Raw genomic sequence first — 22,577 nt, forward strand, 5'->3', positions numbered from 1 at the left:
TATAGAAAATGCATACCAAATGTAAAAATATTTGACTTGTTGATATTTATTTGGTCAAAAACTAGGCTCAGTGATTTAGCCTTTTATCCTATTATTCCTATATCCTCCTTTTTTCCCCTTTCATCTCTTCTCCATCCCCCATTTCCCCAACAATTAACGGGAGAAAATGAAAGATACAGGAAAGAAAAAAAAAGAAATCCCTGAATCTAACCTCCCTTATTTTCTTTTCTCTCTGATCATGACCATTAAGAACTTGTAATCAAATCTTTTTAAATGATGACAAACATCCATTATTCACTGAAAGACCAAAAAGAAAAAAAATTCATCCCATCTTGTGGGAAGAGGGGTGTATTCTCTTAAAAATGATTCCTGATGTCTGAGGGCATGAGTTTCCTTTTTGTGGGAACTAAGAAAAAATGTGATATTTAGTAGTCTTAAGAAAGTTAAATGGAATTTTTTTAAAAATGCCCTGAGACAGCTTACAGAGTCAGATCCTCCTGCCATCCCAATTTGTCCTCTTGGGACAGTCTGAAGAGGTAAGTTGTGTAGGATCCTTTAACCCCATTGTCTAGCTGTCTGGTTCGTCCAGAGGAGCCTTACAGACTCCAAGAGGGTCCGGCTTCCCTGTGAAAATCTTTGGGGACTCAAAAATTAACCAGCTTGGAACCCTGCACAACCAATCCCATCCCACTCAGATTTGCCTGCCATTCTAGTTGTGTCTCATTGGGACACAGCCTGCAGAGTATGATCCAATTGGGACATAGGCTGCAGAATGGATCTGTCTGAAGCATAGCCAACAGAATTGGGTACCCCTGAACTACATTATCTGGTCCATGAATCCTTCACATTTCTGAGAAATAATGATGCCATCAGAATCATTCAGCCAACACCATGGAAAGCCACATGCCTAAAAAACAGTGTAAGAACACAACCAATAAGAATTAGGGCAACATGGAACCACCAGACTCCAGCTATGCTACTACAACAAACCCTGTCTATGCTAATGAAACTGAAGCACAAGAAAAGGATCTTAAATACAACCATATAAGGATGATAGAAGCCTTTAAAGTTGACCTGGATAAATCTCTTCAGAAAATAGAGGATAATATATTTAAACAGGTAAAGGAATTAAAAGACAAAGTGAATAAATATAAAGAGATACAGATAAATACAATTAGATAGGTGAAGGATATGAAAAAAATTGTTTAAGACCTGAAAGGTAAAATAGATGCAATAATACAAACTGAAGCCATACTAGAGATGGAAAACCTAGGAAAGAGAACAGAACTACTGATAAGCATCACCAAGAGAATACATGAAATAGAAGAGAATTTCAGCTATGGTCTCTTAGGATCTGTAAGACCTCTGCTCAGGTTCCTCTAGCTTTTTTATATGTCACTTGGCCTCAAATCTTAGAAGGTAAGATAGTAGAAATCAATATATCAGTCAAAGAAAACGCAAAATCTAAAAAGCTTAAGACACCAAGCTTCCAGGAAATTTGGGACACTGTCAAAAGAACAAATCTAAGAATAATAGGAATAGAATAAGGAGAAAATTCCCATCTCAAAGTTCCAAAAAACATCTTCAACAAAATCATAGAAGAAAAGTTCACCAATGTAAGGAAAGATGCCTATTAAGGAGCAAGAAACCTACCGAACAGAAAACAGAGTGAACCAGAAAAGAAAATGAAATGCTTCTACCACGTACTAATACTAAATATACAAAACAAAGAAAGAATTTTTAAAGTAGCAAGTGAAAAAGGCCAAGTGACATATAAAGGGAAACCTATTGGGATTACAGACAATTACTCATCTGAGACTCTAAAAGCTAGCGGAATCTGAGCAGAGGTCTTGCAGATCCTAAGAGACCATAGATATCATCCCAGACTATTGTACTCAGCAAAACTTTCAATCATTGTAGATGGAGAAAGGAAGATATTCCATGACAAAACCAAATTTATACAACACTTTTTCACTAACCCAGCCCTACAAAGGATACTAGAAGGAAAATTCCAATCCAGTGGGCTAACAACACTCAAGAAAACACAAGAAAGAAATAATTAATAATATTATTTATTAATAATTAATAATATCATTAATGCTATTTAATATTAATTAATTAATAATTAATTGATGATGTTAATTCATAATAAATAATTTCACACTCTTAAAACCAATAGAAGAGAAACACACATACACACTCAATTAACACAAACATTAAAAAAGAAGAAGCAGCCGGGCTGTGGTGGCGCACACCTTTAATCCCAGCACTTGGGAGGCAGAGGGAAGTGGATTTTTGAGTTCGAAGCCAGCCTAGTCTACAGAGTGAGTTCCAGGACAGCCAGGGCTACACAGAGAAACCCTGTCTCAAAACAAACAAACAAACAAACAAAAGGAAGCAACCATCATTGATCATTAAAATCTCTCAACTTCAATGGACTCAATTCCCCCAATAAAAAGACAAAGGCTACAGAATGTGTGCTTAAACAAAACCCATCATTCTTCTGTATACAAGAAACACATTTCACTAACAAAGATAATCACTTCCTCAATATAAAGGACTAGAAAAAGGCATTTCCAGTAAAAAGTCCCCAAAACATGCTAATGTAGCCATTCTATATCTACTAAAATACATTTTCAACTAAAATTAATCAATAGGACCAATTAGACAGCTGTTGGTTACCTGAAAGATAGAGATGCCACTACTACACCTTTAGGGATGTCTTAACATGCTAATCATTACTTTTTAATGATTTTTAAATTAATTTTAATTTAATTTCTTAATTTACTAGTTTGTAGGCATTTCAGCTAGGTAAACCTGTTGCTTTTCTCTCATGACAAACTGAGTATCTCCTTCCAATGCTGTAATACATTACACACACAAACGCACACATCACAGATATATACATGTACACACATACACACACACTGACCATATTTTGTGTTCCTCTTTGTGTCAGGTGACTACCTGCTCTCACATGGCTAACCTCCATGCTATCTTATTCTCTCCATTCTCTCTATTCAAGGCAGCTGAAAGAATTGCAGCTTGTCTTACTTGAATTTTATTTTTAAATGAGGCTAAATTGTCCTCAAACTTTTCTTTGACTACATTCTTTATTGCTTATTTCTTCATTAATGGAACAAAGAACCCTAAGAGGAGAGTCCAATTCCTATAATATCATATAAAAGACACACTGGGCCTTCCCATGATTTCCAGTAACACTTCTTTTCTGTCTTCTTTAATTTGTAGAGGATATAAACCTATACTAAAATCTCTAGCTGGCATAAGTATCATAACTTGTTTTTCTTTTATTTGCCCCCTTTTCATGTTTGGTAATGCTTCTTTTCCCTTTGCTTTCCTGACTAGAACAGCCTTTTAAATAGACTCATCATTAAAACAAACTAATGGGATACTGTTCAGTTATAATAAATGGAATATTTAGCCTTAAAAATAAAGAGTATTCTGATATGTAGTACAACATAGAAAAACTTGATATTACACGAATAACAAAAACAAACAAATAAAAACTTAAACTTCATTCTATTTGTTTCATGTATCTAGAACAATCGTATTCTAAGAAAGAAAAGGTAAAATAATGGTCAGTAAGTGGTGTAAGGAAAATATAATGAAGACATCATTGAGCAGAATAGAGTTTCAGTTATAGAAGGTAATGAATTTTGGAGATGGAAAGTGTTTATGGGACAGAAACAATCAATGATTTTTTTAAAAATTATACATTTAAACTGGTTGAGATGCTAACTTTTAAATTATAGATATTCAAATATGAGTAAGATTTAAATTTAGTTTACTTTTAGACTTCATTAACAACGCATTGTTCTTTGCCTTCTGTAAATACTAAAATGTGTTAATTAGTGAAGTAACCTCTGAAATCAGAATGTGTCAGTTATTTAATATCAGTTTTTATTAATATCATCTTATCTCCTCTTGTGTCCTTAAGGTTTCTTATTAAAAGTTAATATAAAATTGCACATAGATCTGTAATAGTAATTGTACTAAATGTACAAATAAGTTAGGAACATATTCTCATGTTAGAATTTTAAATTTCCAATCCTTAAGATGTAAAGGATATTTCTAGTTCATTGTTTCAACAATATTGTATATTTTTGAATGATTTCCACTTGTTTGTATTTTCTCAGAATTTCTTCTTCTTTATAATGTAATGAAAGAGTGCTTTTTTATCACTTTCAAACTTCTCATTTATTTTAACTGTATGAAATGCAGTGTTTGTAAGTCATTTAGTACTGTATATCTTTACCAAGTTTGCTAGATTACTCATATTAAATTTAGTGTTTTCCTTTATTTTTGTATTTTTAATATCATATATGGATTTAGGGATTAGATATAGTTTCCTTATTTTAAAATATAGATAATTTAAACACAATCTTATTAAGTATTTCAACAATCTAAACTTTCAGGATAATGTTAATTATAAGACTTTTACCTTTTTCTTATTATAGATATTAGGGTCAATACTTTTAAAGTAATTGTGTGATTGTACATATCTTTTGTAATAATTAAAATTCTCTTCTCATAGTTCTTGAGTGTTTTTATTTTGGTGATATGCTGAAGCTTTTCAATATTTTTCTACATATTGAAATATCAGTGAGGAGAATGAAAGATAGTGGTATAGAAACAGTCATCATGTCTGTCTATGAATGGCTTCAATGACTATGAAAGAAAGTAGTCATTATATAAAATCAAATCAGGATAATAGTGAAAAATAAGCAATTTGGAACCAAATAAAATCCCCAATATGGATGTTTAGGATTACAAATGAAGGAAAACCACACTAAATGGAAATTTAAACGTGTAAAGTATATACTAAATGATTCAAAGACTATAATGGAACAAAAAGGGTTAAGTTGGAGTGGAGAAGTAGACAGCAAATTATCAGAGAAAGTATGATAATGAACTTTCAAAAAGTCACATGGAAACCCACTACTGTGGAAGCTTCCTAATGTACATATATGTATAGCATCATATGAATATAGTAATATGTATATAAAGGGTACATATATATTATGTATGTGCATACTTATGAAAAAGAGTTAAAATGGAATTACCTGCAATCAAGGCAACAAAAGCCTAGTAGACACCAGACTAATAATATTAATTCAATGTCAAGAATGGGTTACTGTTTTTGAAGTTGTTAGTGTTGCCATGTAAACTCCTAATTACTACAGAATATTGTCATTGTTCCTCATTACCTTCCAATATTTAACAGTAAGACCCTATTGATGAAAACAGCCCATATTTGAGCCATATAACAAGGAGAAATCAGGCTAGTACAGACATGAAACCTTCATTCCATACTGGCTACCTTTCGTGGTGCTAGAATGTGCTATACACACTAATAGAGGAAAGAAGTAATCATTAGGCTTTCTCATCTGGATATCCTTCAAAGTATAATAAAGAGACTGCCCTGGCAAAGCATGACCACTGTTGCAATAATGCCATGAAATTTATGGGGATAATGTTCAACTTTCCTACTGGATTTATGTCCTTTCCATAAGGAGAAACCCAAACCTAGCACCATGACTCTAACCAAGTATTCCTAGATAGGTCATAGGCCTTGGGAGAAAAACTACTGTTATTTTGCCAAATGGACATAGTATATAATGCAACTCAAAATGACCTATTAATTATAACAATAGATTAATACATCTCTCAACCATCATTCAGAATGCTGTATTTGCAGTAGATAGTTAAATTATCCAGAGACCTACAACTGGCCAAGGTTCAGAGATTAAGAGACTGGAAAATGCCCAAACCTAACAGGAACAAATTTGCCACATCTCCTCACAAATCTCAGAGATCTTTATGCAGGAGGAGTAGAAAGTATATGAATAATGAAGATGATGGGTGACTGTTAGAAACAGTGTCTTCTTGTTATAGCAAGGCAACTCCACACAGGTACAAAACCTGTTCAAGCCCAGAGTAAACTAAAAACTCAACACTGAGTTGGGAGAAGAAAATCTACCTGTAGCTGAAGAATGTTGGCAATTATAAGCTACTAGGAGAGTGAGGGTCAGTTTTCTGTAAGAGTATATCCCCTACTCACAAAGTACATCATACTCTTGTGAAAGACCACAAAATCAGAAATGTTTAGGCAGCACAAAATTGCCATGTTGTTTTTATAAAAAGAGAGGAGTAGGGTGGACAGGTAAAAGGAACTGGATCTAAGAAAAGTTGGGGTAGGCACAGTAAATATGACCAAAACATAAAAATTGTTAAAGGACAAATCCAAATTTAGTAATTATATAGGAAAGAAAGAGAATCAGAGTCAGTGAAATTCAAACAAAAAAGTAGGGGAAATCGCCTTTAGTTGTATTACCTGGAAATATAATGGTTAATACTAGAGATCATCTTCTTATATACCATGTTACAACTAAGAATTAACTCTTTGTATTTCCTAGTTTACTCACTGGTGATTTAGAAATCTACTATGTTAGGAGACATAGAGTCAAATAATTGACCTTACAGTAGCAAAGATACCATATTTTGAAATTTCTAGTTTCTAAAGGCCTTTCTATTTCTGTTTGTTAACATGGCCACCATGAGAATTAGTGAAGATGCAGAAGATAAGAAATTGCTTATGAATTGGATTCAGGTTTGTAGGCATAGTTATACTAGCCAACCACATCCCAATCCATGCACTGCTTAAAAATTGAGAACAGACCTGTAAACTCTGAAAGTGTAAGCCAGAAGCCATATCATACAGAGAAGCCAACAAACAAAGGTTTTTGAGTTTGAACTCTGGTAAAGACAGAGCAATGAGTATGAATATGAACAAGTGTGATAGGAAGGACATCTGTGAGTGCAGAAAACACAGTACCAACCATATCCTCATGCCCAGACAGTGGAGAATGTTTGGTTTGACTGTTTTGTATACTGCCAGATGGCCAGAGAGAATAATAGAAGCACACTGCTTGGAAGGATTTCAACCTGAAAATAGCTCTCCATTTTAACCTGCTTGGACTCAGAGAGAAAAATAAAACAGCTGTCTGACACACACAAACTAAAATGTAAAAGAATCTGTGAGGAAAGAAAATCTTCTCAGTAAGGAAGAAACAATAACCATTTTCTTTTATTTTGTTATTTTGTGTATTTTTTTAATTTTATGATTAATTTTATCTGAATTTACTTTTTCATGTCTTATGATTTTATTCAATACAATTTTTATCCTAATTTGCTTTTATTAACTTTTTACATTTCACATCTTCCTTGACTGATGCTTTCTAGAAATTAATATGGTTATTTTTCACCCTTAAGAATACTAGATTAGCTCCTATGTATTCATCCTAATTCTTCTTATATCTTTTCTAGTATAGTTGATATTTCTATTTTTTAATCCACATTAATATGTTGTATCTAATTGAATTATTACTGTTGTCATGCATTCTGTTTTCTCTGATACAAATATTAATAAAGATTTTTAACTCCAAAATGTGGCTGCCTACTAGGAAGACACTTCATAAAACAAATGAAAAAGAAGAAAGTTACATAAATTCAAACTAGAATGTAGGTAGGTAAAAACATTTAAAGTTCATAACTCTTTAATAATCAAAACTGAAGATAAAGAAATTAATAAAGTATCATGCAAATAATTTAAATGTTTAAGAATATTTAATAACCTTACAGTTTATACAAACTACAAGAAGGAAAAGGGGAAGTCTGAGAAGACCTGGATGAGAAAGTAAGCAACATGGATGGAAAATTCATCAAATTCTTTAAAAATGGAAATTTTAGAAATGAGAGCTTAATCAATTAAATAGAACAACAGACATCAAGAGAAATAGGTACATATGTATCAGAGGACTGCCTCGCTGGCTTTAGGGGGAGAAGATGCTCCTACAGAGATTTGATGCCCCAGGGAAGGGGGATGCAGGGGGCTGATTGAGGTGTGGTGGGTGGTGAGGGGGTGGGTGGTAAGGGGAGTGAGTGGGGTAGGGGGATAGGTGGGGGCAGCACCCTCTTGGTGGCAAATGGGGAGAAGGAAGTGGTGCAGTACTCTTGGAGGGTGAACTCGGGAAAGAGGACAACATTTTGAATGTAAATAAATAAAATAATTTTTAAAAACAGAATCAACCAGAAAAAAAATATGATAAATTGAAGAAATATATTCAATAGAAATAAAGGAAAAATGAGCATCATGAAAACTTCAAAAGTTCGGAAACATAATGAAGACATTGAGCCTGAGACACATGAGTTAGAAGGAAAAAAACAAAATAATAACAACCGATAAATAAAATATGAAAATAAAAGATGAAAAAATAGTAAAATCATAGCAGAAAATTCACAAAATCTAGATAAAGATACCCACAGCCACATTAAGGGGGAATTTAAAATCTCAAATTAACATGACACAAAAATACTGAAGATACACTCCAATCATACTGTGGTTAAACTGCTAAGACTACTGAACAAAGCAGGAATACTGAAGTCTACAATAGAAAAATGCCAACTTGTAAAAGCAAACTCATCAGAAATACGTAACTCTTCTCAGTAAAGAACCCTAAATATGAAAAACGTGTGGAAAGAGATATTTTAGGCCAACTTTTGGTAAATTATTGCCAATTAAGATCACTATTTCCAACAAACTTGCCACTAAAACATGATGGAGAATTTTAGGTACCCCAAAGTAAACACAAACTGAGAAAAAAGTTTAAACACTAAATCATAATTGTAGAAGAAAGTTAAATGTATCACACAAATAAGAGTACAGGAAAACAAATTCCATGAACATAACGGGGAAAATATATATATCAGTAAACCTTCAACCTCCTAAGACAAATACAAAGTAAATATAGTTTTCATGTGTGCTTTTGTCTTAAGTATATGAATATGTTGCCTACTTTACTATATGATTTTATCATATGTGTATGATTATTTTGCCTACATTTATGTATATGTATTTATACCTGGCCAATGGCTTTCATTAGGATTTGCAGTTGATGAACTTTATGAAGTCTTCTATATTTCCCACATTATTCTTTACAATTGCCTTGTATAATATTCAGGGAGGTTCAGCTGATCAAGTGTGATGTGGAAAAATATATCTTCTTTATCTTTCCCAAAGAACAAGACTGATGATATGTTTAAATTATACATGTGGAACCAGCAACAAACACATCTTTCTTAATTACACATTTAGTTATATATGTCCACCATTATCTACATATTGTCACTCAAAATTTAAAGGGGAATGATGGGGATGGGTAAAGGTATGCATTGAAAGACAGAGTGAAGGATAATCATTAGTATTAAGAATGCTTTTAAAAGCCATAAAGAAATTTATTATTTTATATGCTTCTGAAAAGTTACATTTTCAAAGTGTATTTGGAATTGTCTTGCATGGAGAAATAATGCTCCTTCCAAATGCCATGGGTTATGAAACAAAAATCACTGTGCCAATAGTAATATATCTGTCCTTGAGTTATTGGTCAGGGGAGTCCCAAAGACTTCTCCCCTATATAAATTACAATGTTGTTCACCATCAGTTATATTGGCTAACTATCAGAACTTGGTGCTGAGTCATTATTGCTGAAGACACTAAAGTTTGGTTACACAATAGGAAGAAATCAAGCTAGTGATGACTTTAAGCTGCCTCTTTGATGTATAGCATACACCATACAGGAAGATGAAATATAGGCTGCTGGAAAAGAAAAATTCATCAACAATCTTACTCATCTACAACTACCACAAGCTACAATAATGACAAATAATTCATTAATAGCATTAATGTTACAGGATTAACCAATAGTTTTTTTAACTGAATTCAAGTCCATTTCTGTGGAGTAGTGGGCTATGAGAGGCAGCTGGATTCCTGGTAGAGCACAGGCCTCAAACCCCGGATAAAACCCTAATGGGACGATAGGTGTTCAGCCTTGCTCATGGGCCCTGATTCCTTTCACTTATCCACACCCCCTCCCAAAGAAAGGAAGAAATGAACTGAGATGAAAAGAGATGAAATGTCCTACAGTGAGGCTAGGAAACTTATAAAGCCCACCTCCAGAACAAAGACAGGCCATCAAGTAGAGGACCAGCAGTCTCAATTAACCTGGACTCCCAAGATCTCTCAAACACTGGACCACCAACCAGGCAGCATATACCAGCTGATATGAGGCCCCCAACAAATATATAGCAGAGGACTGCTGGGTTTGGGTTCAGTCAGAGAATACGCACCTAAACCTTAAGACTGAAGGCCCCAGGGAGTTTAGAGGTCTGGTGAGGTTTGGGGTGGGGACATCATCTTGGAGACCGGGCAGCAGGTAATGAGGTATGGGATGTGGAACAATAGATGGGGTGGGTAAAATCTGAAGTGTAAATAAATAAATAAATAAATAAACAAACAAACAAATAAAGATTATATTAAAAAAATAAAGGAAATACAGGGACAAAGAATGGAGCAGAAACTGAAGGACTGAAGGAAAGGCCATCCAGAGACTGCCCCACTTGGGTGTTCATCCCATATGCAACCACCAAACCCAGACACTCTTGAAGATGACAATAAGTGCTTGATTAAAGGACCCTGATATAGCTGTCTCTTGAGAGGCTCTGCCAGAATCTTACCAATATAGATATGGAGGCTTGCATCCAACCATTGGACTGAGCACCGGGACCCCAATGAAGGAGTTAGGGGAAGGACTGAAGGAGATGAAGGGGTTTGCAACCCCATAGAAAGAACAACAATATCAACCAACCAGATCCCCTTGCAAAGCTCCCAGGGACTAAACCAACAACTAAAGAGCAGATATGGGGGGGCCCATGGCTCCAGCTGCATATGAAGCAGAGGATGGCCTTGTTGGATATCAGTGTGAGGAGTGGCCCGTGGTCCTGTGAAGGCTAGTTGCCCCAGCATAGAAGAATGCTAAGGCAGTAAGGTCAGATTAGGTGGGAGCATGGGGAAGCACCCTCATAGAAGCAGGGGAGGGGTGGAACGGGAGGTATGAGGAGGCGAAATCAGGAAAAGGGATGACATTTGAAGTATAAATAAAATAACCAATAAAAAATTAAAAAATAAAAATGAAAACAAAATAGTCACAATGAACATGGCTGATTATATACCTATGGGTTAGTATATGAAGTCATTAGGCATATGAGGAGAATTGTACAGATGGGTCACATGGTAACTACATGTTTCCTAAAATTTACTACACCAATTCTCATTCTCCCAACAGTAAAAGAGTGATCCTTTTTCTTGATATCAGGATTTGTTTGTTGTTTGTTTGACTTTGCTTGTTTTCCCTTTATCTCTCTCAGTAGGGTGAGATAAAATTCCAAACCTGTTTTAATTTGCATTTTCCTGATTATTAAGACTGTAGAAAACTGTTTCAAAAATATTTCATTTAAACATTTCTATTTATTTTTTGGGAATACTCTTTATTTGTCTCGCTTGATTGTTTGATGCTGCTTTTTATCTTTCTTCCTTTCTTCTTTCATTTCTTTCTTTCTTCTTTCTTTCTTTCTTTCTTTCTTTCTTTCTTTCTTTCTTTCTTTCTTGTCCTTTACTTATTGTGGATAGTAATCCTCTACCAAATGTATAGCTGGAAGACTTTCTTTCTTACCTTAGGAGCTTCGTCCCCAATTGATTGACCTGTTTTATTTCCTTTGCCATAGAAAAACCAAATAGTTCTATTCAGATTTAATATCTATACACATCAATGAACAGAATAGCAAAGTTTTCTGAAAGGTGCAGTATTGGGACTAATATTCTGGGTAGTAAGAATAGCTGTCAAATTTAACTTGAGTAGCAGGAAATTCATGTATGACTGTAAAACCTATCCTACAACCCATGTGTCATGAGGCCAATAATGCTAGAGAATCTACTTCTTCTATTTACCATAACCAACATAATATCTAACTTCATTCTAAATAGTTATTTTTATACCTGCAGGTAAGTTTAACTTTCATCTTGCATCAAAGAAGCTTCTTTTCACAGTATACTGATACCATTATAAAAAGAAAAAATTACTTGAAGAATAAATTTCTGTGGAGTGCCCAGCCCCAGATGATATTTTTACAGCAAAAATTTTATATAAAAACCTCAGGAAATATCTTAGAAGGGGAGAAAGAAGGCTGTAAGGTCTGGAGAACTGACCAGAAGATCTGCTCCAAGATAGTATTCTCATTAATATGGATAAACAATATTTTAAAATGACAGCACAAATTGACATGCCAACTCAGACGAGGTAACTCTCATGGAGACCCTCTACTAGATGAAATGCAACAAGCACATGACTGCTTTGAGAGAGATAAGCCATTCTATTCAGTGATGATATATCTGATAGGTTATTGAATCCAAAATAATTAGCAAAAGTATACATATATATGAGCAAAACTAAATAAAATCAGTAGGCAGTGTGTGTGTGTGTGTCTGTGTAACAACAGTAATTAAAGAATAAGAGTCTGTTAATCTTAGGTAGATTTCTGAGTTTGAGGCCAGCCTGGTCTACAGAGTGAGTTCCAGGATAGCCAGAACTACACAGAGAAACCCTGTCTCAAAAAACAAACAAACAAACAAACAAACAAACAAAAAAGAGTCTGTTAATCTCAGGCATATTTGAAGGGCAAAGTTGAAGGGCAAAAGAGGACAAATGTTGTAAAGTACTCATAAATTAAATAGTCAATAAATAAAAACAATTAGACAACATTAAGCATTGACAGGCACATGGAAGTAGTAATGGAAGAAGTTTCAAGATAGGGTGCACAAACACAAACACACACACACACATACGCACATATAATCAAATTACAACATATATATTTATGCAATTTATAAAGTCTAGGAAAAGAAATATTTAATAATGTTTAATTACTGTGTATTATGTGTTACATTCTAATAAACCTGAATTTATATTCAAGTACTTTTGCCTATAGAGAAAGGGATAAAACAATATTTACTTAAAACATAGTTTCATTTGCGCAGTGTACTTAGAAAAGATATATTTACTGTAGTACTTAAGTCTTTATAAAATCTAGGTATGTTATTAATCTATTTCCTCTTAATCTTTCAGTTTACTAAACTAACTATTTATCCATTTAAATAAAGGGAACTAAAATAATTTAACAAGACATCCTTAGTTAACTGATTTGAAGTCTAACACTTGTGGCACACATTTTAATCCCAGATTTTCAGAGGCTTAGGCAGACAGATCTCTATGAGGGTGAGGCCAGCCTGGATATCCAAGGCTATGCAAAAAGAAATATTGTCTCTTTCACAAAGAAAAACAAAAATAAAGAAGGAAGAGAGAGAGAGAGAGAGAGAGAGGGGGGGGGGGAAGAAGAAGAAGAAGAGGAGGAGGAGGAGGAGGAAGAGGGAGAGGAGGAAGAGGAAGAAGAGGAGGGGAAGGAGAAGAAGAAGAAGAAGAAGAAGAAGAAGAAGAAGAAGAAGAAGAAGAAGAAGAACAACAACAACAACAACAACAACAACAACAACAAAATGGCTAATATTAAAAAAAACTAATGAAGAAAAATATTGGTGTGAATGTAGGGAAAGGGGAACACTATTCACTGCTAATGGTTGTACAAATTGGTACAGCTACTATGGATGTCATTGTGAAATTTCTTCAAAAATCTAGAAATGCATCTACAACAGTATCCAGCTATACCATTCTTAGGCATGTACCCAAAGGTCTCTATATTTTATAATAGATATCTTTGTATTTGCTCATCCATGTTCACTGTCCCTCAAATTTTTGAATGGATAATGAAAGTATGGTTTATTTATACAATGTAATATTAGTTATTTAGAAAAATGAAATCTGAAGATAAATGTATGCAAATGAAAACAGTCATTCTAAGTAAACTAACCCAGGCCCAGGAAGACCATTACATATTTTTTCTCCCACTTGTGTCTATTAGCTTTGAATCTCCAGATAAGCGTTTCATTTTTAATAATCTTGGTGGTGAGAAAATTACTAAGGGTATGATGGAAGGTGCTTCCATATGAAGGGAGAAAGAACATCATTTTTAGTGAGTACAAAGCTAATTATGGGAAGGAAGGACTAAATTGGATTAAGGAAGGGAAAGACAGGATAGACAAGGGAATAATTGGTGGAATGGATAATACTAAGGACATTTTGAAAAAGCCTTACAAAACATACTTCTGTAGAATCTTCCTAAAATATATCTATTCACAATCATAAAAAGACTTAAAATACAGTCAATCTATTCTGAGGCAACCCTTATCCCCATTAGATACAAGTGGCTAATAAATGTAAGTGTTCATACTAGCAATGTGTTAATTCTTCTGGCATTGTTGGCTAATGAGGTCTCATTGCCTTACCCAGAACATTAAAATCTACTTCCAATATTCTTGATTGCCCTCCAGAACGTGATGTTAAGATTTTACTACTGAATATAGCACATAATTGAATCATAGAATATGGAGAAATAAAACTTACACTGACTTGAAAGTGTCATCAGTATTAGCTACTTTTCATATTGATTGAACAATTGTGCTATCAGAGAAACTGTGATTTGGTGTAGATCTTAAATAACACAGAAAACCAGTATTTCTCAAAATGAAGACAGTAAGACTACACAGAATATACAACCTGAAATTGAATACTATATACTACACTGTTTCCTTCCAAGGTACAGATTTATCCCCATTGATTAAGAAACAAAATACTCTATAGTTAATATTTTATGCAATATCTACAAGTCATGTTGAAAATCTATATATATATATCCAACATTCAATTGGGAGAACTTAACTGTCTCATATTTCATAAATCTTTGAAAGAGAGCCACATTTGCATATCTCCATTCAACTGGTAAGTCTCCAGGCTTCTGTAATTCATCAGAAATACAGATGTGCATACACGTGTATATGTGCACACACACACATACACACACACACACACACACACCACAACAACAATAAAACTCCTACTTTTACCAAAATATCAATATTTTAATAAGAGTACATGAAATAAAAATTCATCCAATCTCATGATGTTGTAGCACAGTGGGAAAATGGTGTGATATGTAGCATGAGGCTCAGGTCTCAACTTCAGGAATAAAAGAAGAAAACTTGAAATCTGACCTCTCTAATTTTTCTAGGTACAGATGACTATGAAAATCATGATACCTGTTTAAAATTAAATTTAAAATTAATGTGCTTATAAAAAGCAACCATAATACTCCTAATACTTTTTGATTATGTAACATAAGAAATAAATGTACCCACCCTTCATACAATCAACATATCCTGATATTTTTCTAAATTTACACAGCTATATATTTGTAATTGACCATAAAACCAATTTTCTATCAGATCATAAACCATCCATTTAGTGTAAAGGAAGCCATTGTGGTTACTTAGATATAAATTACTTTACTTGGATGGCTTTTCAATTTCAAACAGTGTCAATTCTTTATTATCATCATCATGATACAGGCAGACTGTAGAGCTATAAGTTTGTTGGAGAACAATATATTTTATTAAGCTCATTGTTAAAATGGGAAATCTTACTATGTTGATCATAAAGAAGATAAAAGTAACAGCTTTAATTTCAAATTACATATGTATTATTAAAGATATAAATTTTGCTAATAGTAATTACGATTGCTAGTAAAAACAAAAAGGTATGAACCCTTTGAAGTTATGCCATTTCTTTTTGTAAAGTTTGTTGATATGTTTTGAAAAAAATACTTTGCTTTATCCACCCAACATATATTATACAGTAGTGTTTTTTTTTATTCTGTTATATAAACCTTTTGAAACTTCGGGTATTAGCCTTTCATGTTTACTGTTAATTATTATTCTATATATGTGCTTTTATATATTAATATAAAGTAGATTCATAAAGTTTAGATAGTTTTGGAATCATATTTTGTTTACTTACAATTACTATATATATATTAATATATATGGAGATTAGGCTTAGTTTTTATTAGTTCTTTGAGAATTTCTTTTTTATAGGTAATAAAATATAACAATAAAATATAAGAAGATGAAACAATGCTATCAGAAATAAGCTGTACAGGACACATCAACAGAAAGAGAAGAACCCAAGAAAAGGCACAAAAATCAGAGACCCACTGTTTTGAATACTCAGGAATTACATAAAAACAGTAAACTGGAAGATATGACATGTACACAGAGGACCAGGTGTAGATACATAAAGAACCTGGGAATATTACCTCAGTCTCTCTGAGTTTATATGTGCTTTACTCACATTGATTTAGATTGCCTTGTTCTCTTGGTGTCCTCCACCCCCTTAGGCTTTTTCACCACTTTTGCCTTCTCTTCCACAGTTTTCCCTGAGTTTTGAGAGGAAGGATCTGATGAAAACATCCCATTGAGGGACAATATTCCATTGAAGGTTCTGTATTTCAAGGTTTCCCATTCTATACATAATATCTATATGTGGGTCTTTACATGTTCCCATTGGCTGATGGAGGAAATTTCTCTGATGTTGGCTGAACAAGACTCTGAACTAGAAATATACAAGAATATCATTAACACTCATTTTATCACTTCATTATTTAGATCAGTATTATTTGGTTTTACCATAGGTCCGTGGGCTATCTATTCTAGTCTAGTGATTTTTGGTCACCCAAATGTATTATGAACTCTAGATACATCCATGTTGCCCTATATGCCAGAGTTTCCATTTTATATGCTGCGTAATATTATAGGAGTGGTTTGAACATGCTCAGCAAATAGGTAACATTAGGAGGTGTGGCTTTTTTGGAATAGGTTTGGCCTTGTTGGAGGAAGTGGGAAACTATATAGGCAGACTTTGAGGATTCCTAGTGCTTAGGCTCAACCCAGTGCAAAAGAGACCCTCCTCCTGGCTGCCTTTGGGTCAAGAGGTACAACACTTAACTCCTTTATAACACCATGTCAGCCTAGATGCTACCATGCTTCCTTCCATGAGGATAATGCAAACTGTAAATCGGCCAAAATTAAATGGTTTATGTATAAGAGTAGTCTTGGTCATGGTATCTATTCATAGCAATGGATTCCTTAACTAAGACAGAAGTTGGTACCAGGGACTGGTATTGCTGTGATAGGCCTGATCACATTTTTGTTCAGAGGCATATGTATTTTAGGACTTTGTATTTGGAAACCAGTGGAATGCTTTAAGTGAGGCTTAATGGATCATCCTTGTAGAAGCATGGAAGACAGTGGTGCTGAGGGTGATTTGATCTGTTGTGGCCTGGTTCTAGATATTTCAGAGAAGTATTTTAGTGCAATGGAAGTAATCCTGTGTGCAAGGCTATTACATGGAATTTAGGGAGTAAGAATGGTGACCTTGTGGCAAGATCCCACCCAGGTAAGTTTATTGTTTATATATTTTCAGTTGAACAAAGGACAGCTATATCATGTTCAGTGCTAATGTGACCTGACTTTTGTTTCCATTTGGAAATAAGGAGATATAATCATGTGTCAAATTGACAAGGGATAGATTTTGAGAGCCATTCTTGGTTATCAACTTCTCTATATCTGGGATGGACTACAATCCAGAACTCATAAATATCTTGTGAAAAGGTAAAGAATGGTTTAGGTCTTGGTGTAGTGATACACACCTTTAGTCCCAGCACTCAGAAGACAGAAACATGCAGATATCAAGATCAGTGTACAAAGCAAGTTCCAAGACAGGCAAGCTTAGGCAGTGAAAGAAACCATTGATAACAGAAAGCATGTGGAGACATAATAGAACAAGAAGGACATGTTCCAGCCCCAGAAAGCAGCAAAACTCAGAAGCTTACACAATGTGGCTTTAAATACAAAGATAGTAGGGGTTACTGGGGCAATTGATGCTGGATAGCTGGAGCTAGGAAATTTTTAATGATTAAGAAGAGATAAGCATCACTAAAGTGAAGTCTCTTGGGGACTGTTTTCTGAGAGCACAAATAAACTGTGTATAAGGGATAACCAAGGTAGTACCTTATACTTCAGCTGGACTTGGTGATATGTAAGAATCACCCAGGTGGTACTGGTTTTGAAGATATGAAGGGGTAATAGAAAGCAGCTGAGGCTTGGCACTATGAGAGGCCAGGGAAGGCCATTGGTGAAGGTGCATCCTCAGTTGCACTCGAGAGCCAGGACTAAAGGAGTCATGAAAAGAAGTTGAGGCTTGACATCATGAAGAGAGCTTATGAGAGGATACTGGTGAAGCCTAGTTGTAGCAGAAGACTCTAGCATATTGGAGATGGCAGTACCATTTGATGAAGACCAAGAACAGTAGTTTAGTGGAGTCAACCAGACTCTGGAGTCCTACAGAGTGCAGAGCTGGAGATGTGACCTAAGCCCTTTTGGAGGAGCCCAGAAGATCATGTATGGATCCCAGACATTGGAACTAGAAGCTATAAAGTTAAAATTGCCTTGGATATCCCAAGATATCAGAGACGGCCAGAGCCATGGTCTACCTGCTGAGGAAAGCTGCCAACAGGGAGTGAAACCAGCCCAAGAGAAAGAAATAAGTTGCAGTCATCAAAGCTGAAAGGAATTGTACATCAGACATGGAGATGCAGAGTTTGGAATTCACCTAAATTGTTTGTGGTCTTTCTTTGGTCCAGTATTTCCTCGCATGTTTTGGAATGGTATTGTATATCCTCTGATGTTAGAAGTATGTGATATGCTTTTTATTTTGATTTCATAGGGTACAATGGTTTAAAAATTGCATGAATCTCAGAAGAAACTTTGAACTTTGGACTTTTAAACATTGTTGAGACTATTATAGACTATGAGACTTTTGAAGTTGGACTAAATGTATTTGCATTATGCTATGGCTAGGTATGACCCACAGAGACTCATGAGTTTGAGCAAGCCTATAAGGGACAGGGAGTGGTGGATTGAATATGCTTGGCTCATGGAAAGTGTTGCTATTATGAGGCATGGCCTTCTTGGAATAGCTGTGGCCTTGTTGGAGGAAGTGTGTCACTATGTAGGCAGGCATTGAGAGTACCTAGTCCTCAGGCTCAACTCAGTTCAGAAGACCCTCTTCCTGGATGCCTGCCAAAGACAGTCTTGTGGGACTGTAGAAATCCTTGGGTGTTTGGCCTCGCCCCCAGAACCCAGAGACCTAACATGCAGTGGGTCATGTAGGACACAGGTAGAGGGCATGAAACAGGTCTCTGTCTCAAGATTTACATAGTACCTAAAGGCCTTAGTCCCTCCCTTTTCCCCGCTCCCCAATATAAGCAAGCCCCTCCTGGCATTTTGTGGGAGAGCATCACCATTAAGATACATCATCATGGTCAATAAAATCTCCATGTCTTCAATTCCACGTGTCTCCTGGGACTCTGGACTCCTTTGTGTAAGTGGGAAACTTGCACAGAGTGGGGGGGAAGCCTTCCCCACCCTCCCGCACTCCTTGCTCTAGTGCGGAACACTCTCCCATACAACAGTCCTCGGGGCACCATCCCTGCTCCAGGCACACCATCCTCCACTGCGCCACTGCTCCGAGACCCTGCAGCAGTCTGCAGTGTGCAGACTACTCGCCAGTGCAGTGCTGGTGAGATCGAACCATCACCAGAGCGTACAGCCAAGTCCCTAGTCCCGCCGACTGAGCCTTGGTTCCCGGGATGACATCTGCTCGAGGAGCGTGGCGGTGACCCTGACCTGTCCCGCTCCCTGCGAGAGTTTTGAATCACAGCTGGCACAACCAACTCGGGACACAACACCCACAGACTTCAAAAATGGCCGAGTTACTTCCAACAGGGCACAGCATCTAGACTCTCCTGTTATCCCAGAGCACACCATTGCATGCATTCCCTTGTCTCTATTCTGCTGTGCATCCATAGACCCTAAGAATAGAGGTCAACATTGGTGCGCTAGCTTGTCCAAGAACAACACCACACGCCCCCACAATCTGCCCTGCTGCGTGCCCAACCCCCCCCCCACAGTGTCTGGGGCCCAGAGCAGAGATTCTACATTCGAGAGTCTTGCATCTGTGCCCACTGAAATCTGGCTGAGTTCATTCCTGCCCAAGTAAGATCCCAAGCTGTCTGCGCCCACTTCTGCTCCACTGCAGTGATCTCCACCTCCCTGAGACATCTGCTCCAGACAGGAGACATGGACAACCTCACGCCCACACCCTCCCAAGGCGCAAGGGCCATCATCTTCCCCCGAGGTTAGTGGTGGGCAATGTGTGCAGAGCCAGCTCCAAAAGTGCTCCCTGCTGGCGCCTGCGAAAACCATGAGTGACATCTCCATCATCCACCTCCACTCTCTCTTCTTCTCATGTTCCTGGCTAACGTCTTTTCTCTAATTGTTAACTACAATCGAACTCCTGCCTAGTTCAAAAGATTAGGTTTCTCTCTCCACGTGTTCTTTAAGGCAAAGAATCTCCATTCTGTACCCCTCCCCCCAAAAAATCTCCCACGCTCTGCCTGCCAGCAGAGGTTTTCCCCACCCCTCTGTTTTTCTCACAAAAGAAAGCTCCTGAACTGAGCTCTGCCTGCCAGTTTCTCCCAAGAGCTGCTGGTTCCATGCCTGCCTCTAGGTGTCTTCCTCCCATGGCTCAGATCAAACTCTTATGTTTCTCGCTTTGAGCTTTTCTTCGAAGTTGGCCTTTCTTCTCTTTCTCTAAGAAAAACAAAAGGGGGGAATGCCCTGGCTTCTAGCAGGCCCCTCTCCCACTGTTCTTAAACCCTTCATTAGTAATTTCCTCCCAAACAGGAATACCTACAGTAATGTTTCTGCTGCTCAACTCAAAATTTTCTTGCTTTTATTTAAACGTTTCCCTTTTTTCCCTAACAGGAACCTATAAAACAACCACTTTTGTGATTTTCAACCAAAATTTTTTCGCCTTTTGTTTTAGTATTTCCTTTTCTCTCTAATACTCGTGATATATGTCCAGCACTTTCTTCAACTTTTTAAAATTTCTTCAAGGTTCAAAAGTCATCTAAATCTACTTCCACAGGTTAAATCAACATGCTGATCACCATCCTTCAGCTTTTAATTAACAACTAATTTCCTTTCACAGACAAATTGTGGATGCCTATTTCAGATACTATTAACACAATATTTTCTCCTTCAGCCATCCAATTTCCTCAAACACCTTTGCCTTTCCAGGAGTGGTTTAATGCTCGATATCCAGGCTTTCCAGACATCTCCCTGCAGGAGATGGTGCTTCCCTGTGATTATACCCACAGATCCAGCCGAGACAGTGCCACCTCCTGGAGCCTGCCAAGCTGCCCCCTCTCCAGACATCTTGTCAGACTGCAGACTCCAGAGACTAGCTGATGCCGAGACAGCGCCACCTCCTGGAACCTGCCAAGCTGCCTTCTCCCCAGTCATCTCCTTTGACTGAAGACCTAGAGATGCTCGCTAAGACACAGAAACACACGCTGAGATGGAAGACAAACCCAGACCTTCCAGCTACAGATGAACTCTTTCCAAAGTCACATAGCGGAAGTGACATGTTAGTGAGGAAATCATAATGTCTATTTAGATTAATCAGATGTCATTACTCTCGAATTGTACAATATATATTTAATTGATTCAATGACTCCTTGCTTTCCCAACTCAACCCTCAATTCCCATTACCCTTGGCTTGGTTATGCTACACACCCGGCCTGTGTGGTGTTTCCTTTTGACTTTTTCACCCAAAATTTTCACTACAGATGACACCTCTCCTAAGAGAGAGAATTGTGGGTGGTGAACTATAAGAAAAGGCCAGAAAGCCTGGTAGAAGAGCTCTCGAACCCCAGCACCCTGGTCTGGAAAGATCACTGGGACGGAAGGGGATTCAAGCTTTTCCCAGGCCTCTGGCTCTCTCAGCTTCAGCCCTCCACAGTCCCTCCCACAGAGAGGCCCACAGTCATTTGTCACATGGGAGTAACATCCCCACATGTGGCCTACATATATCTCCTACACCTTCAGAGATGCCCCTCATTTTATGAGAGAAAACAAGGTGGGATGTGGGACTGTAGAAATCCTGGGGTGTTTGGCCATGCCTCCAGAACCCAGAGACCTAACTTGCAATGGGTCACGTAAGACACAGGTAGAGGGCATGAAACAGGTCTCTGGCTCAAGATTTACATATTACCTAAAGGCCCTAGCCCCTCCCTTTTCCCACTCCCCAGTAAGTGTGAAACTCACGCTGGGGAAAGCCTTCCCTGCCTTCCCTGTGCTCCCTGCTACAGTGGTTGGCGGGACACTCTCCCTGTTCCAGCCACCCACGGGGCTCCCTCCCCTACAACAGCACTCCCTGCACCTTCGAGGGCTGCCCTGGGGACTCAGGCGCAGCCACCTGCATGCTGGGTCCCCACTCTCCCTGTCCCAGCCGTCCGCGAGGCTCCCTCTCTCCACTGCAACTGCGGTTCCTGGGACAGAGTCGGCCACAGGGCGTGGGCGCGCACTGACCCTGCCCGCATCCCCTGTGAGTTTTGAACCATTCAGTCTCCTTCTGGATGCCTTTAGATCAAGATGTACAACACTCAGCTTTTTCTAGAGCACTGTGTTTCCCTGGACACTGCCATGCTTCCTGCCTTGAGAATAATGGGCTAAACCTCTGAAAGTGTAAGCCAGCCCTAATTAAACGGTTAATACATATGAGATGCCTTGGTCATGGTGTTTTTCACAACAATAC

This window comes from Grammomys surdaster, unplaced genomic scaffold, assembly GCF_004785775.1.
Source record: "Grammomys surdaster isolate TR1022 unplaced genomic scaffold, NIH_TR_1.0 60, whole genome shotgun sequence".
In the NCBI taxonomy this organism is placed as follows: Eukaryota; Metazoa; Chordata; class Mammalia; order Rodentia; family Muridae; genus Grammomys; species Grammomys surdaster.